The following is an 18,663-nucleotide window of genomic DNA, read 5'->3' as shown; positions in this document are numbered from 1 at the left end:
TATATCGGATGCCCCTAGTAGTTACTCAACAAATTATCATTATCACTACCACAAAATCAGTTAGTATTTACTATGAGCAATCGAAGCACTTCATATATAGTCACTTATTTTATCCCTATAAGCCAATGCTGTTTTATTTCTATTGCACTGATGGAGAACCTAAGGCACAGAGAAGGGACTTGGGCAATCAGACACAACTGGAAAGTCCCAGAACTGGAGCTTTGACCCAAGCAGTCTGAACCTCAAGCCCTCAAGCTTAACCACTTCATAATAATGCCACATCATACCATAGAAGTAAATTAACTGCAATTATTTCCCCAGACTATGCAGTAGCCTATCAATTAATCAACTTAGTTTTTATTACTCATTTGCTTACTCTGTTTTTCTTTTCTTCCTGCCTCCTTCCTTCTTTTTTCCTGCTCTTATGTCTATATAAATAGCAGCTTCTGTTTTTGTAGCAATAAAGCAAGGTTTTCTACTATCCTCGGAGACTAAGGAGAATCTTTATAGGAGTTAGTAAATGAAAGAGTGTTTTAAGACAAAATTTTAAATCACCTTAAGGATTACTTTCTTCCAATTAAGACACCAAATTAATGTAGATTCATAGACATTGGTGACCTAGAAGTTTATCATCAAGTTTATATATATATATATATATATATATATATATATGTATGTATATATAGATATACATATGTATGTATATATAGATATACATATATATGTATATCTATATATACATGCATATATACGACAGTGCATTGAAACACATCAATTATGTTTAAATACATGAATTCTTAGTGATATTACAATAAAATAAAAATGACTTACGTTCACTTTAGAGGATACCAGAGAGAAGCAACTCACTATTCTGCATACTGGTAGATAAAGGGAAATAATTTATCCTGGGTTTTTTATATGAACTTTTCTTCACCTCCCCAGAGACAATGAGGGGGGGATTTCTCCTCATAGAAGTATACCGGGAAATAAATGAAAAAGAAATCATTGACCAATATATACCATTATATATTTTTCAAAAGCTATGGGATGTACAACACTAAGAGTGAACCCTAATGTAAACTATGGACTCTGACGGATAATGACCAGTCAGTGTAGGTTCATTCATTGTGACAATGTACTGCTCTGTCTGTGCAGGGTGTTGAAAGTGGAAGAGGTTGGGATGCCAAGACGGGGTGGGCAGAGACATACGGGAACTCTGTGTGCTTTCCACTCAATTTTGCTGTGAATATAAAGTGGCTCTAAAAACAAATAAGACCTATTCTTTTTAAATGATAAAATAAGGATATCACAACTTTGCAATAGCTGAAATATGCATGGATCCAAGCAAAAAGTCCTCAATCTACATTACACACACACATGCATTTCCACTTATGGAACCATATACCATAACTTAGGGCTTAGTCTTGCCCAAAACATGGAACTAGAGTCTGATAAAATCTCTAGCTCTAACTGTATATGCATAGGAAGTACAAGGAACAAGAGGACACATACACTGGAAAACACCTCAGGAAATGCAATCAAGAAAATTCAGACTGTTAGAAAATCTTCAGGGAAAATAATCCCATATCTTCACCAAAAATTAAAAGAAAAGAAAAAATTAGAGAGGAAGAGGGGACCTACAGATTGAAAGAGATCTTAAAGGCACATCAGACAATCACAATGTATGGACTTGTTTGGATCTGGATTCAAACAGACTGTTTAGAAAAGATTGTAAGACAATTGGGGATAGGTAAACACTGACTGCCTATTTGATATTAGGAGTTAGTGTTAATGTTTTCAGGTGTAGTAAATGTATTGCGGTTATTTTGGATTAAAGAACCTTATCTCTTAGAGACACATTGCAAGATATGCAGATGAAATGACATGATGTCTGGGATTTGCTTCAAAATAATGGGGTGCAGCAGATGTTCATGAAGAAGGCTGACCCAGTACGGGGATGTAAAATAAACACAGAGAGAATTTCATTACACTATTTTATCTTCTTTCACATATGTTTGAAATGTTGTATAAGAAAAGTTTGTATAACTTACAAATTTACTTATCTTGCCTTAACCTCAGTGTTCTCATTTGTAAAATAGAAATAACATCTACAGAAGAGATAATACCTCCTTACAGGCTTTTCTGAAAAATTGCATAGGGTATTTAAAGCACCTGGCACACAGTAGATATTAGATATTTTTAGGGACTCATTTTGATCCACTTATTACTGAATCGACTGGTCTAAGCTGAGTGCAGTTTTCACATTGTCCCCAGAGTATAATAAGGCTGGGGGAGGTGAGGAAGGGACAGGAAGGGCCTATGTCCTCAGGTGCCACCTTTTTGGGCACCGCAGACATGCTGGTTGGAGTTGTTGGCATTTTTTTATTTCAATCTTGTACCAAATTACTATTTTTAGCTTTGCTGATCCTGGAACACGTGTAGATAACCTGGTTTTGCTAAGTATTTATTCAATTCTCAGCAACTCCAGGTGCAGGAAGAGAGGGTACAAATATATCAGATCTCTTTAAGCCATTTACTCTGGCTCCGCCCTGACTTCCACAGGCAGTTTTCTTTTATAAAATACCAAAAGTATCAAATTATACCCAAAACTAAATAATTCTAAACCCACCAATTTCGCCGACTCATTCCGAGTCTCCATGATCATTCTCCTTTTGCTTTGCATCCCTGTCGTACTTATCCTCACAACCCCTGTGAGACCGAAGTTTAAAGGGAAAAAAAAAATTACAGAAGTAAAGCACAGGGGCCCCGTGGCCGGAAAAGATTAGATTTCACAGAGGCACGGTCTGCTCTCAGAGATGATAAGCCCCAAGTAGGAATCCTTCTGGTTGGTTTTTCAATGGCTGAGTTTTGTTTTTTTTACTTTCTGGGTCCTGCTGGAGACTTGAGTTTGTCAAGAGCTGAATCTGGACTTTCTCCAGCTCATGGCTGCATGTCAATTCATCTGATTTCTAATAAAGCCAATTTTTATTTTTCTAACTTGCTTCCAATTTTCAAATGTAGCTCCAAAGAAAACAGAAAGTAATTAAAATGTCAACACTTCCCTGAAAAGGAACATAAACTCTCTTCGGATTTTTTTCAAATGTTGGTTTTCTCTGGAAACGTTGCTTTTCTCCAAGGCACAGGCCCCTGCATGGCAACCAGCAGCCCCTAGAGCACAGCTGGTCAACGGGCAGCACACACCAATCCCCCTCTGTCCATTACCTTGTTTGCATTTCTCCTTCTCCCTGGCCATTTCCCAAATGGAGAGATCCTATAAATGAAGTACTTAAGTCTGTCTCTTATAATGGACTAATATCTACTCCATTGTAATATATCCAAATTTTATGCCATATGAAATAAGCTCCAGCAGTAATAAGCTATCTGATCTAATGTGAAAAAAGTAATGTGGAAACTAACAGCTTATTATTCAGTGTGATGCAATAAATTAACTGAGCACCACTTTGCATAATGGGAGCCTGATTATTCCCTTTATTTCCATCTGGGTTGGATTGGATGGATTATTTCTTCAGAGTTAATCGGGTTTATGCGAAACTACTTCTTTTTTAAATGTATTACATTAAAGGATGAAATAGGGAGAGAAAAATATGCTCCATTATTTTGAGATTTTGTGTTTCGTAGGGTTAGTTCTTCAAAAGAGATCCCACGCAAGAGGAAAATGTTGTGACCACCGGCCCAAAAACTGCCTTGCTGAAGATGTTCTATCTGAGAGAGACAAATATGCGTCTCCCATCCCAGACCCTCTCCTATACTTTTTCCCCATAGATTCCTGCCATTTCCTTGACTGGATATTGCAAAGTACTTGTAGTGAAACGCTTGATTCCTTCTTTCTAGTATCTCCTCAGCCCTGGCATCTCTCCTCCCCACGCCCAATTACTTAGCACTCTGGTGCATATATCAGGCTGACCAGCACCGCTGGTCAGTGAGTGCAGAGGCTTCACCCAGGACCACAGCCCCATCCCCACCAAAAACCTCCAAGATCTATCAAAATGTATCAAAATGCATGCCAATAATAATGGCTGCCACAAATGGTCAAAAACATCATTTTTGAGAATTAAGCATGAACCAAACGTCTCCTTAATCCTCATAGAAACCTTGTAAGATCAGTATTAGCTTATTAGCAAAATAATAACTGTGTTTCTGCACTAGTTAGTGCCAAGAGCAAAACAACTCAAAGCAAGTGTTCTATTAGCAGTGAGGCTGGACCTTTGCATTAATAATCATGTAGATGGAGATATTTTTACAATACTTAAGATAAATATGTAGTCTACCAATTCTGCTTTTTACAGACACATTTGCATTTTTTTTTTCTGGATTCTAAACTGCTTGAGGCCAGGACATTTATTTTCTACATAAGAGGACATCTGTGTGGTATGGTGTTTGAGTCAGAGAATTTTAGGTTTTAATTTTGGCTCTACTCATAAGTAACTGTATAGCCAGCTCGTTTGTTTAACTCAAAAGTAAGTAAATATACTACACTGAGTTGCTGGAAGGGTTAAATGAAATAAACTATATAAACACATAGCACAGAAAATGTAATCAATAAATTCTAGTTTTCTCTCTTCATACCCATCTCACCTGAAGTATCTAAACGCCAGATTTTCATGCATGGAGATATTCTATCGACGTGTCATACTACACAAAAGTGTTGTGACTGAGAGATATCCTGATTGAAATCCTCTTGCATTGCTTTCTCCTACAATTATTCACTGACACCCGTTTACACATCTTACCAAAATGATTTTTTAAAATAATTTTAATTCCAAAACGTGGAGCAATAACGTAAATAAAGTAACTGGCATTCATTTCTACATCACTTTTCTTCTAAAGCCTCCTTGTTTTCTTCACTTCTTTATCCCAGGTTGTGACAGTAAATGTTGTAATAATATAAGAAAGCTTCAGATCATGATCAAGGACATATAATTTTAAACTTTTACCTCCTCACTTCTCTGACATGAAACTCATTTCATATGATGGGGGAAAGAACTAAATAAAATAGCAAGAGGAGAATTGTTAATCTTTCAAAAATTTAAGGACAAATTAGAGAAAAAGATGAATGATGATCTTGTGCACAAGAAAAAATCTTACATGGCAAAGTTTTGTTATATTATAAATGGCTTCAAATTTTAGACATGTATAAGGAGGGGACATTTTCTTTGGATATAGTTTTACTTTGTTGGTGTCTGAATGCAATGTTTGATAACAAAAAATATATAATCTTTAATGAATGACAATTTATTGCATCTCTAATTTTGCTCTGGAGAACTCAAAGAATTTGATACATTTCTTTGATACATTCTCTATAGTTAGAATATTACTTGATAGAATTTGAGTTGATAAAATGACAACTCAGAGAAGTTAAATAAACTATACAGAATTACACAGCAAATTCGTGACAGAAATTCAATAATTTGGAATTGAGAGGGTGGGGAAGCTTTACGATGAGGTAACAATAGACAATTTGCTGGTTAGAACAGCTTGCTCAAGGACGGAAACTTTGCTTTTGAGTCTTTTTCTCCCTACGCTAAAGGAATGTACAATTTAATTGCAAGGAGGAACAGTGGAGCGTATATGATATAGTACTTACCCTAGAAATATGGGAAGGGGAACAAAAGTGATGCTTAAGGTGAGTGAGCCTTGCAGAATGAGTAGGACTTCCCAAGGTCAACACTGTGAAGTGGGAGTGAGGAGGGAGGGCATTCCAGGCAGACTGGAGAGCTGAGCAGTAGCATGAAAACATGAGTGTAGGTGAGTTATGTTATGAAAGAAGAAGGGGTGCTGTAGACTAAATGTTATGTCCCCTAAATTTCATGTTGAAACCTCATCTCCAATATGATGGCATTTGGAGATAGGGCCTTGGGAGGTGATTGGGTCATGAGGGTGGAGCTCTCGTGAATGGGATTAGAGTCCTTATAAAAGAGACTCACCTCTTCAGTCATGTGAGCACACAGAGAGAAAATAAATGGTCACCTATAAATCAGAAAGCTGGCCCTCACCAGACACTGAATCTGCCAGCACTGATCTTGGACTTCCCAGCCTCCAATTTCTGTTGCTTATAAGCCACCCAGTTTATGGTATTTGTTATAGCAGCTGGAACAGACTGACACAAGGAGGTAGAAGCTAGATCCTAATTAGGTTTGCTTTTGGGGAAAATGAATATGCAAAAATAAATAGTGGAGCTAAACACGGGAGTAGAGAGCTCTTATAATCATCAAGAGGATTTAGGTAGGGGGTGGGGTGTCTGTGCTACAACACACATTCACTTGACTTTATATTCTCGGTTGCTGGCTGGCACCACTCTTCAGAGATGATCATTGCTCTTGCATATCACACTCTTATCACATTAAAATCACATTCACATCTCAGCAAATTACAGAGTAGGTTATATACCATTGGGATTCTTCTAAATGACATATTTATAGAAGCCAAGGTTGAAAAGAAAAGAAAACTGAGGACATCAAACAAATGAAAACCAAGCAAGAGTAGGAATTTTTCCTATTTGTTCACTGCTATATCCTCAGCACTGCAATGCCTGGCACATAGTAGGTGTTCAATAAATAAGTATTTAATGAATAAATAAACAAATGATTAGGATGCTATAGAGCAGTTTCTCAATTTTGCACTATTGACATTTGGGGTCAGATAATTGATTTGCCTGGGGCAGGAGGCGCTGTCTCCTGCTTTGTAGGCTGTTTAGCAGCATTTCTGGTCTGTCTACTAGATGCCAATAGCACCCTACCCACGCTGTGACAAGAGCAAGAATATGTTCAAATATAACTAAATAGCCCCTGAGGGGCAAAATACCCCTGATTTGAGAACTTCTGCTTTGGGAGTTAATGCTAAAAATTGTAGTTTTTAATATCATTATAATGGAGGAAGGAGAGAAAAATGAAAGTAATACTTGGTCATCAAATTCTCCCACAAGCTGCTTAATTTAAGATCGAGAAAAATACTGCTTCTAAGATGGCGTTGGCTTCACGGCATCCTGACATTTTACTTATTATTTTATAAAAAAAAACCTGTTTAGAAGAAAACAATTCATAAATCAAGAAAGTGCCTCCTTGCTCTCTCACCTGTGAGTTTCATGTAAGATACGTTCTTCCTTGTTACCTATCTGGACAGAGAATAATAGCATTCATAATTATCCCTACCCATAGGGTCTGGTATAATCAAAGCCAATAATATATAATACGCAATTTATGGGCCAATACTTCAAAGCAAATAATGTCTTTACCTCCACATTAAAGTTAATGAAGGACTATAAGAGGCAAAAGATACAGCTCAAGTTTTCCTCTTCAGGATTATCTTTCTTTTCCATTTTTACCACTCCACTCCTTGTTTGGATTAGAAATCAACTGTCTTGTATTAGAATGGCTAATAATGACCTCTCAGACACATGAGGATTTCACAAAAGGGGGAATGTTCCAAAAACTGCTTTTGGGAGCATGAAAAAAATGCCAGAATAAAACCCAGAAATGATATGGCCCTATGTTCTCACCCCTAAGTACAGACACCAGGAATTTAGGAGCAGTCATCAGACCAACAGAGAGTTCCTGGTGAGCACAGCCCCATTACAGCACAGTAATTAGCAGCAGCCTCTTCCACTCTTCAAATGTCCAGGTCTGGACAGTGAAGGATATGGTCTCCTTACTCAGAGTTAATTAGCATTTGACTGCTCACACAAAGGAAAGGAGGGATGTTTGCTCTCCTAGCTCTGGGCCTCAAGCACGTCTCAGACTTTTCTTAGCACTCAGACAGGCCTCGCTACAGGGATAGTATTTTCTGTAGCACAAGCTCAAAGATAAACTGTGAGTCAATAAGTGAATCAGGCCTCCACCCAGCTTATTGATCTATATATCATTTATCTCCCCACTCCCAGGACAAGTGAAATGGTAATTAGGTTATCATGGAACAGAGTCTGGCTTGCTCAGGTTTTCCAGAAGTCATTTGTATTCAGAGCAGCCCAGTGGTGTGAGAGTTGATGTTCAGTCAGCACAGCCTGGGATTCCTGGGCCTGCTAAAAGGGCCCCCAGGCTGCAAAGTGCTGATCAGAAGAGACCCTTCCCTTGATAAGAATCTCCTTGCCCCATAGCCCAATACCCCTCAGATTAGGGGAGGGGTGATATTTAGAGATAGTCAACTGACTAAGAATGCCGTACCTTGTGACTAGTAAGATAAGCCTTTCTTTTTCAGGACCAAGAACACAGCTTAAAAGATTACTTGAGGATCAGGGGTAAGCCCATAACTGTATGCTCACTCAGATCAGGAGTCCGGGAGGTCAGCAGGACAGCAGGCCCTTCTTCCAAAGAAAGCTGAGGGAAAGAAGAACCAAGGACTCAGTAATAGGTAAAAGGTAGCCTGAGATTAGACAACCTCTGCTAGATGGGCGCCAAGTCTTTCCATGACCTAGCAGCCCTGCTCAGCCCCCAGCCTGAACTCCTACCAGCAATCCCTTCAAATTCCAGCATGAACTGCCTTCGATTTCTCGAACATCACAGTCCATCCCATCTTAGTACCTTTGCACATAGTTCCTTACAACACACTCCAACCTCTAACCCCAATTTTATTTATACCTTAGGTCTCAGCATAGATGTGATTTCCCCTAAGAAACCCTCCCTGAACCCCTTGAGATGGAATTAGGGGGTCCCTCCTATAACATCCACTCTGTATTACTTGCTGTCAATAGACTCATCAATTGGTTATAATTGTCCATTTATTGATTTACAACCTCTACTAAATTATAACCCTTTTGAAGTTAGAAACTGTATCTTATTTTTTTGTTCCCTATTTCCCCCCACAACACACACACAATACCTGGTACATGGCAGGTACTCAAAGGACATATTTTGAATGAATGAATGAATGATGAGTTTCACTTTGGTGGCAGGGAGTATGGCAGCTAATGGCATGAATAATGACACCTGACAGTTAAATAACTAAATGTACAAAAGACATGTTATAGAGCACATCCAACATTTTCATTATCGTGTTATTTATATATCACTCACCATGTACCATTTTACTCACAAAGTTGTGGTGAAGATTAAATTAGAGAATCCACATATTTGATGTTTAATAAACTATAACTAATGTTATTATATTACTTAATCTTCACTATAGCCCTGTGATGTAAATATTATCTGCCTTTTTACACATGAGGACACTGAGCCTCAGAAAAGTTAAAATGAGTTGATAGAAAATGGTAGAGTCAAGATTAAATAACAACTACCTGACTCGAAAATCTAAGCCTTTTCACTATAGCATACCACCTCTCTGTGAAAATGAAGGGATGGAGGGAGAAAGGGAAGAAAGGAGAAAGGGAAGGAGGAAGAGAGGAAGGAAAGGAAGAAGGGAGAGAGGGAAGGAGGAAAGGAGAGAAGAAATAAAGAAGGAAAAAAGAAAGGAAGATTGAGATGATTTTTCTTTTAATGCTACCTAAGCTTAATATTTGCAAAATTCTTAAAAGTATAATTGCATTGCTTTCCATTGAGCATCCAAGCTCCAATAGTTACAGGTATGACTGATGAAGGAAAATTGTAGAACCAATCAACATCACTGATCTAACCGAGCTGCGACGTCACTTGTGCACAATAACCAGCATGTAAGGACTGAAGCTCAGTCCACATTTACTCTTCTTGCCAGGGTGTCCTCAGTAGGCCCATTCAGCATCTGTTGGTTTTGCCCTGACTCTGGTCTTGCCCAGGCTTGCTGGAGTCACACTATCTTTGTGGAGAACAGTGAGTCATATGCTTAGGTGAGTACTTTGCCAAATTAAAGTTACGGATCTATATGAAGAGTCATAAAAATTTGCATGGAGGTAGGGGAGGGGCATCATCACTGGCTGCTTAAACCTGGTTTACTAACAGCCTTTCTCCAGAGATAACAAATAGCAGAAGTCGATAACATCTGAATACTCTCTAACACCTCATGGCTGTGGAAAATTTGTCATGCCAGATCACCACCATCTCTATTCTCCTCCTAAAGAAAACACCAGTAACTAAGAAAATGCTTCCTCATCAACAACACAATCCAGAGAACTCAGAAAGACTATATGTGAGTCATGTAATTTCTTTTTGGAAAATTTTTTGGATGCTTGCAAGATGATCTATGGCATCTGATTTAGAACCATCCTGGTCAGCCTATTGAACCAACCTCCATTGGACACTTAGGCGTCATGCACTACACTAAATTCTAGGATTAAATTGTGAACCAAACAGAAATGATCTCTGCTTTCATGGACCTTACAGTCTGGTGTGAAAACAGATAATTAAATAATCAAAGAAATGTATAGGTGAGCATTAACTATAATATTCCTCTCAGAGAAAATAATTAATTTAAAATTTTTATTATATAATGAGAATATTTTAGGGAAAAAAAGGTCTGACTGACATTGTGGCTATAAGTTGCCAATAAATCCCAAAGAAGATAAAGCTGCTACGCTGATAAAGAAAAACTTATTTCTACATTTCTAAAATTATCTCTGGGCATATCAAGTAAGAAAGGCTACTTTCTCTTGTGTTCCTTTCCAAGAAGAGAGTGATGTAACAAATCTTTCTGACACTTATGGGTATTAAATATTACTATTTCTTGGTGAAGATGAGTGAAGTATGAACACTCATTTTATTTCAGAGAATTATCAAACTTTAGAGTTAGGAAGGTGTTTTGAAATTAAATTGTCTTCTTCCTCATTTCACAGATGAGAAAACTAAGACCCAGAGAAAGCAAGAGACTTGTTCAACCTCACACAAGTATAACTACAGAAGTTGGAAGTAAATTCAGGTTTCTTCATTCCATGTTTTTTCTTTAAATCAAACTTCAGTAAGCCCTTTACTTTTTTGTAAGTGTGCTAATTACCAGAGAGGTCATGGTTTGCTTTTAAAAACTCTCTCTCTCTCTCTCTCTCTCTCTCTCTCTCTCTCTCTCTCTCTGTCTCTCACACACACACCAATAAAATAATAGGCTTAAGGCAAAAACTATCAACTAAATAATAATCTAACTTTCCACTACTTGTGTTATATGGATAACAGAAAAAATATGTGTTTGTTAATTCAACCCCTAAAAGAGGCTTTTACACAAAGCCCAGTCGAATACTCCAGATTCTTTGCAGTCTACTTGTGGGTTTGTTTGATTTTATACAGAATATGGTTTAGTGTTTAAACATAAAAGCCTAACTTGAACAGACCAGAACTCTTTCAAGAACTCAAAATAAATATTATATTATTATACTTAGTCTTTGGCAAGAAACATTTTTTTCCAAGGTGTCATTCATGTACATTCCACATTGAGGGTATTCAGCGTTTACCTTAGCAACTTTATATTTCGTATGCTCAAATATTACAAGTTCAGATGATTAAGAAAAAAAGGCAATGCAAAAACACAAAACTTAACTGTAAATTTCTTCAAAATCAAGGTAAAAATTTGATATGTGTTATCCACGTTCTAGAGCTAAGAACATTTTAGAGCTCCTAAAATTTGGCATCATCTTAACTTGACTCATCTGGCCCAAAGCAGCGAGAGGAGTGAGAGATGCCAAAAACCTACCCCTCCTCCTAAAGATGCACATTCCTGCTTAGTGCTAGCCAGCTGTGGGAATTTAACCAGGCATTTCTTTTTCTACACCTGTTTTCTCATGTAAACAATGACAAATTTGGAATAGATGACCTTGTTAGTCTTTTGTAGCAGCACAATACCCTGTTCCTTCTGGTTCCCACTTTCATGACTTGCTCCAAAATCTAAAAAAAGACTCAATGTGTATTGCAGGGACAGAGAGATCTGGAATAAAGATAATACACATAGCAAAGGAGGCACCAGGTAAAATCTATAAGTACATGTGAATCACATGGGTATTAGTACATGAATCATATGTATTAAGAGAAAAATGATCTAAAAGAGATCCCAGAAATCAGATATATCTTTAGAGGTTGGTACAACCATACTCCCAAAAATACAGACTTCAAATTTTTAAAAACATTAAACATGTACAGATCTTTTTCTTTTTTAATAAACTACTGTTGTTTATATACTGATCATGTTTCCTGAATTTCCATGAGCGATAATATTGAAATTGTGAGTATTTTCGAGATGAGTTTGAAAGAAGAGTCATCATTCTTTCAACCTAACAGCATTCCATTAATGTAGGTAAACCACAGTTTATGACGTGCATATATTACACACAATACAATAGCAGTAACTTTACCTCCAATGATAAAAATACCTAAAATGAAATTTTATAAATTAACTTATATTCTAAGGTTTTACATTGTAATTTCAGAGATGGAATTCCATGGTGAAAGTTGTAATTGGCATCAATAAACAAGAACAATTTACCTTAAAGAGCACAGAAATATTTTTTTTTAAATTATGCATTTTATAGAAAATAGTAACTTTCTAAAAAACACTATTCTTTACATTGATTTAAGTTTCAAACAAGAATATTTAATAACGCAGTTCTAGAAAATGGGGTGATTGACAAGATAAAACGTGGGAAGAGAATGTGTCCGTTTCCCTGAAGGGACACACAGAGTCCTTTTAGGATATATGTACATTTAAAGAAAACTGTTTTGGACAACACTGCTTCCATTGTAGTTTTTTGGCTCTCTTTCATATTACTGTGTCTTTACAGATGCCCTAAAACCAGTGAGGAATCTATATAGAAATCTATTATTTGCCACTCGGGAGAGTATACATAGTAGATAAATATCAGAGTTAAGGTTTTATTGCGTTTTGTTTATTTTTAATCTGTGGCTGGCTAAAAAGACAGACTTTTACCTTCAGGTTGAACTATGCTAACAAAACAAAGGAAAACCAGATTTTAAAAAAAAGAAAGAAAGAAAGAAAGAAAGAAAGAAAGAAAGAAAGAAAGAAAGAAAGAAAGAAAGAAAGAAAAAGACAAGACTAAAGGAAAGAACACCAAATCAAATTTTCTTCTTGAAACAACATAGCAATAGTAGACAAGCTGCTTAGCAGGGTCCTTATGTTAAATAAATACATAAATAAACAAACAAACAAATAAATAAGCGTATATAAGACAGCCCTGGGAAACAAGACTCATGTCAACACCAAAGATGTGAGATAATCTTTAAAGATATATAACAAATAGGATTCAAGTCTAGGTGAGATGAGACCAGAGAACACCAGAGAGGAGAGATGTATTGTGGAGATGAGACTGATTAAGAGGAACAAGGAACTTCAGGTAGAAGGTGGTGAGGGAGCAATTGCCACAGTGATTAATTGGGGCAGTGCATTTAGAGGAACTGGGTTTGTCAGCCAGCCCCAACTCCTAAATATGCTGAGCAAGAGAGAGCATCAATTGCCCAAAGGCTAAAACAGACGAGTGTGGGCTCTGAGACCAGAGATGGGGTGGTTCATTGTCCCAGGTAGCTGGTGATGCCCCAGAAGCCAGCTGGAGGCTCACACCTCATCCTAGCAGAATGTCTTCTTCTGCCCCCAGGATCACTGGAGACAAGCTCTTCCACTCTGGACCAACTTCTACTGAAATGTGAACAAGTTATTCAAACATGTACATGAGCAAAACTAAGATCCCGAAATAAGGAAAGATCTGGGATATAAGAAAGTATGGTGACAAGAAAAAATAAAGATAAAATACACTGTTAAGTTTAAATTCTTTTTATTCATCAGATTAAAAAATTATTATTTGTATTATAATTTAGAATTAAAATTTCAGATAACCCCAAATTGGGAGTTGAAGTACAAGGAAAGGAAAAATCATTAACATTCTCATTTTGTTTTCAGAGCGCATATAAAAGCTGATGAACTCTAGTTACTGTCAAAAATTAATTATGTTTAAAGATACATCTGAAGAATTTCAATGTAAAACTTCTGGTTAAACACAGTGGGTTAAATGTACATATTTATTTGATCTCCTTTTGAAATGTTACTATAATCTTAAAAGGAAATTAAGCACACACATACGCACACACACTTTAAACAAATAATAGCAAAGAGAATTGGAGGGGAAATGATAGCAAATAAGGTATGTAAAAAAGACAGAGAGAGAAAAAAAAACAGTTGGGTAAGTTGTAACTGATTTAATAGATCAGAGAAAGCTAAACATTAAGCCTAAAGAGAGGGATGCTAATAGGAAACAAGATGATTTGTGCAGAAGAAACCCAAAATGCTTTAGGAATCTCTGAAGGTAAGGGTGAAGGGTGATATTGAATAAAGGAATCTTAGAAAAAAGTCTGAATAAGAAGCAGTTAGACCCTCTCCTCCCTCACCATCAAATGTCCTCCTCTCTACTGACAGCCAGGTAAGTAGTGCCTCTAACCCACCAGAAGAAGATAGGATACTAACAGATTTGGAAGAATCTGAATCGGAGAAATTGTGTTTCAGGGACACAGAGCACAGCTGAGAGGTTAAATGGCGGTCTACAGAAAGGACTCTGGGACCCCTCCAACCCTGGCAGGAGGATTACTATCCCTGTCTCACTCCAGACAACACACTGGAGAAGTCCTCTCTGAGGAAACCATCCAAGAGAAAGACCCACTGATGTGGTTGAATCCAGCTTGTACACACAGTGTTCTTCAATGAGTCATTTATTACAGTGTATTCTGAATGAGCACCTTCTCTGATTGAATGATGCCCACGTCTTACCAATTGTTAAATGTTTTTAATATTACTCTTGGGCTCTCCCAGTACATCACTGGTTTTACTCTTAGTTACTTGGAAGCCCAGCAGTAAATAAGACCCAGCCTCGTGCACACAACATTCAATCAGCTATTTAGAGCCTCTTTCTTAAATGTGACTAGCCAGCCAAGGGTCACGGGATATTTGAAAAAAGACTCTAATGTGAAAAACAAATACAAAAAATAAATAAATAAATAACAAGTAAGCAGAACTTGGAGGAAACAGAGTTAATTCAGGGAGCAGAAGACATTTCAAAGAAGTTACAGTTTCAGAGAAATATAAAAAGATTTTGTATCCAATGACACAAATGAAAGAAGACAAAGATGCTGTTTTTTTCAAGAAACCATCAGAAAGATAAAGATCCTTTCTGCATAAACAGAAATTTTTTAAGTAAATAGAAGGATTAGGAACATAAAGTAGAAATTGCCCAGAAATTAGATCAAAATTATAGAGCTAGAAAATAGGACAGAAGGAAAACAAAAGTCAATTATAAAATCAATCCAGAAGTACAGAGATCTGAATTACCGTATCAAAAAAAAAAAAACTAATAATAATAAACTGAGAAGAAAAAACATCAATGAATTAATATAAGAAAATGTATTAGAATTGAAAACTTATACAGATTAAAACCTTCAGAATGAAAACAAATATCCCAGAGTGACAATCCAACGTATTGAAACATTGGGTTTCGCTGGGAAAAACTACAGATACCTACTAAACAGAGATAGTCATGAGCTCAGCTCCTTTATGGTAAAATAATTAATGATGAGTCTCCTTGCACTTGAGGATATAATCAGTCATGAGACTACATCATGTCAATTTTTCACGAGCAATTTAGTTGGAAAACTGTTTTCTTGTGATTCAAGGAAATACCGCTCCAATATAAGAAGGCCAGTATCCTCACTTTAAGACCGGAATCTCTTTTAGAACTCCAAACATCAGATGTCTAAGTTTGAAAACTTATGACTGCCCCAAAAGAGTTACCAAATAACTGACCTGAATCAATGCCTAGAATTCATTTCTCTATCTGTCCAACTTTCATCCAGAATAAGACCCTTAAACAATGCTACAGGGACACCTTCACCACCAGGAGCATGACTGCAGCAAACAGTCACTGAGTACTTGCCACGCGAGCATAAAAATACACTGGGAAGCAGCATTACCAGGTTACAGGAAAAGAGAGACGAACAAAGAAATTGATTTTTCAAAACTTGTTATATGGAGATTTTCAAATACATACAAAAGAAAAAAGAATAAGATAAAGCCCCATTTACTCAGCTTTAACAATTTTCAACTCATGGTCAATCTTATTTTATTTATACCCTTATCCTTCCCCTCACATCCATTGGATTATTGCAAAGCAAAACTAAGATGTCACAACATTTCATCTGTAAACATATATGCATATATTATATATATCATATATAACTACATACGATATATATTAAATATGTATGCACATATATTTCAGAGATAACTTTTTAAAAGGTAATGACAATTCATTATCATAACTAAATATAACTAAGAGTTAAGCCCATAATATTACTAACTATCCAATCAATGCTCACATTTCCCCAATTGTCTAATAACTTCATCTTCATTTTGCTGATTGAATCAGGAGCTATTTTCTATTTGATTACCCAGGGGCATAGTGTGCATAGGAATACAGGGAAAATGTTTGATTCTTTCCCTTCACTTATTAGCTTTCAAATTTATGAGTTAGTTACCTAGAATCCTCTAAAGAAGACCAATGCTTTGGGGGACTTAAGGGGAATTGCTTGGCTGTGCCCTCACATGTGTGTGTTTTAGAACCACTACAGGTTTAAACATAATGAATGTGCTTCAATCCATTACTGTTATTGTTTTATTGACTCTCAAATTGTCCCATCTTTGGCTACAGAAAGCCATTTCTAGTTGGCTCCAGAGTATTTTAGTCATAACCCCAAAGTCATTGATAGCATCCCTGCTCCTTTGGTTTGATAAATTATTCCACATTGGTTGTTACACATTTCCTGTCCCAGATCTCAAATCAGTTCTCTTTCAAGGAGGCCTGGTTCTTTTTATGGGGAACAGTATTGAGAGAGCACAATATGGGTTCTGAACCTAGTTAATGAACATGAGGAGTGTTCATTTTTATTGAGTGGTCATTGTTTCCAGGTCTTTTTCAGTGAGTAGAGCTATGGACTCTAGATAGATAGATAGATAGATAGATAGATAGATAGATAGATAGATAGATAGATAGATAGTAAGTATTAAAATGCATTGCAACTTCAATTGACAAATACAATATCAATTCAAGACTACAGGGTTTTTACTTAATCTCTTTGATCTTACATTTAAATTACCTTCTTCCATGCTGAAAATCTTAATTCCCAACACTAACATAATTGCTCATTTGTTGTTAACACGACAGTTACCACCAACCCCCCCCCAAAAAAAAAAAAAAAAGAGAGAGAGGAAGGAAGGAAGGAAGGAAGGAAGGAAGGAAGGAAAGGAGGAAGGGAGGGAGGGAGGGAGGGAGGGAGGGAGGGAGGGAGGGAGGGAGGGAGGAGAAAAGAAGCAGCCAAAATAATAACAATACTATCTTCAACAACAAAAAATTAAGAAAAACAGTTTAATTTTTTTTTTTGACAATTCTTTTTTGTTTTTTAGGGTTCATTTATAGATAAATTACTTTGTCACTTGAATTAATTCCTTTGTGATTATACCATTAATTTGAGACTCAGGTTCATTTGTGTTATTTTGCTTTCAATTTTTAGAGATTGTTTTGTCTCATGATTAGTTTTGTTTTATAATCATGTTAAATATTTACATGTTTTTGAATCCAAAACAAAAACAAAATATATTCAGAGACATCTAACTCCTAATCTTGTCCCCTCCACCTTATTTCCTCACTTGCCCATAAATATCTTTTTCCTGAGATTTTTTTTTAATGAAAGCAAATTTACATTCAGATTACCTACTTCTTAGATAAATAGCAGGATACCATAAGCACTTCTTTCCACCATGGTTTTTTTTTTTTAACTTAGCCATAAATCTTAGAGATCATTCCATAAATGCATTAATTTTTTTAACTGTATTATTTTGTAGCCCAGATAAGATATTTGGCTATAAAATGGGAGCATAAGTCGGCAGCTGCTGGGAAAAGAAAGATTTAATCCAAATGTATTATTTAAAAAAACATGCAGATTGGAGCTTCATAGTAAACCTTCATAAAATGACTCACCAAATTCACAGCATCATGCTGGGAAAAATCAGAGTAGGTGGCTTTGCTTCTGAGAAGCATACACAGTGTACAATTTCACCGTGCAAAATGCTTTTGCTACTACAATTTTCCTTTGCTTTGCCTTTTTGAAAAGCAATGTTCCATCCTCTTTTAGCAGCACCATTTGCATTCCCATTATTCACACTGAACTGGGATTCCATTTTTATCTTCCTCTTGTTACTGGCTTTCATTCCAGCACTTCTCTTTTAAGCTTTGCCTTTCATTTATCTTGCCCTTACAAGGGGGCCTCATGCTATGGGAACAGTGCCATGAATTTTCTCGCCATCTTGCCAAGCCTCTTCCCAATTTAATGATATAAGTTCCCTTGAGCCATTGCCAACAAACCTAGGACATCCCACACACATTTGCTATGGAAACACCTCCATGACTAATGGTCTCTCAAATTAAGGCAATTAAAAATTAAAGCTAGAAACAATTTTCATGTTTTTTAAAACATATTCTGCAGCTAAGGAAAAAAATATAGCAGTTCTCTAAAAGTTGTGAGTTGCACATTAATATGTACCCAGTTTACCTGAGAGGTAGATTCCTACAACCCTAATCCCAAGGAATGTACATAATGAAAGCAAGAGTTTATGTGTACCCATCCATGTCTTTGAGCAGCCTCTGTTCTCTTTTGCTGTGTGTTTATAGGTTCAGATATTTGTGTTGTGCCAAGTTCTTTTCCTTAGAACAAAACCAGAGACATTCAAGACCTTGCATGATTTGAATGCTGC

At 36.5% G+C, this 18,663-nt stretch overlaps 1 long non-coding RNA gene across 4 annotated transcripts in view; it reads right to left on the bottom strand.

Annotated features, from left to right (window-relative positions):
* The window catches only part of LOC109452868 (uncharacterized), a 68,868-nt gene that overhangs the window by 11,768 nt on the left and 38,437 nt on the right, over positions 1-18,663 (bottom strand). For all 4 annotated transcript variants that reach the window (XR_012493877.1, XR_012493878.1, XR_012493880.1 and 1 more), the window contains one exon: positions 8,178-8,330. This is a non-coding gene — a long non-coding RNA (uncharacterized LOC109452868). The remainder of the gene's footprint in view (positions 1-8,177; positions 8,331-18,663) is intronic.

The sequence above is a fragment of the Rhinolophus sinicus genome, linkage group LG02 (assembly GCF_036562045.2).
Source record: "Rhinolophus sinicus isolate RSC01 linkage group LG02, ASM3656204v1, whole genome shotgun sequence".
NCBI classification, from domain to species: domain Eukaryota; kingdom Metazoa; phylum Chordata; class Mammalia; order Chiroptera; family Rhinolophidae; genus Rhinolophus; species Rhinolophus sinicus.
This window is presented reverse-complemented; position numbering and strand designations above follow the sequence as displayed.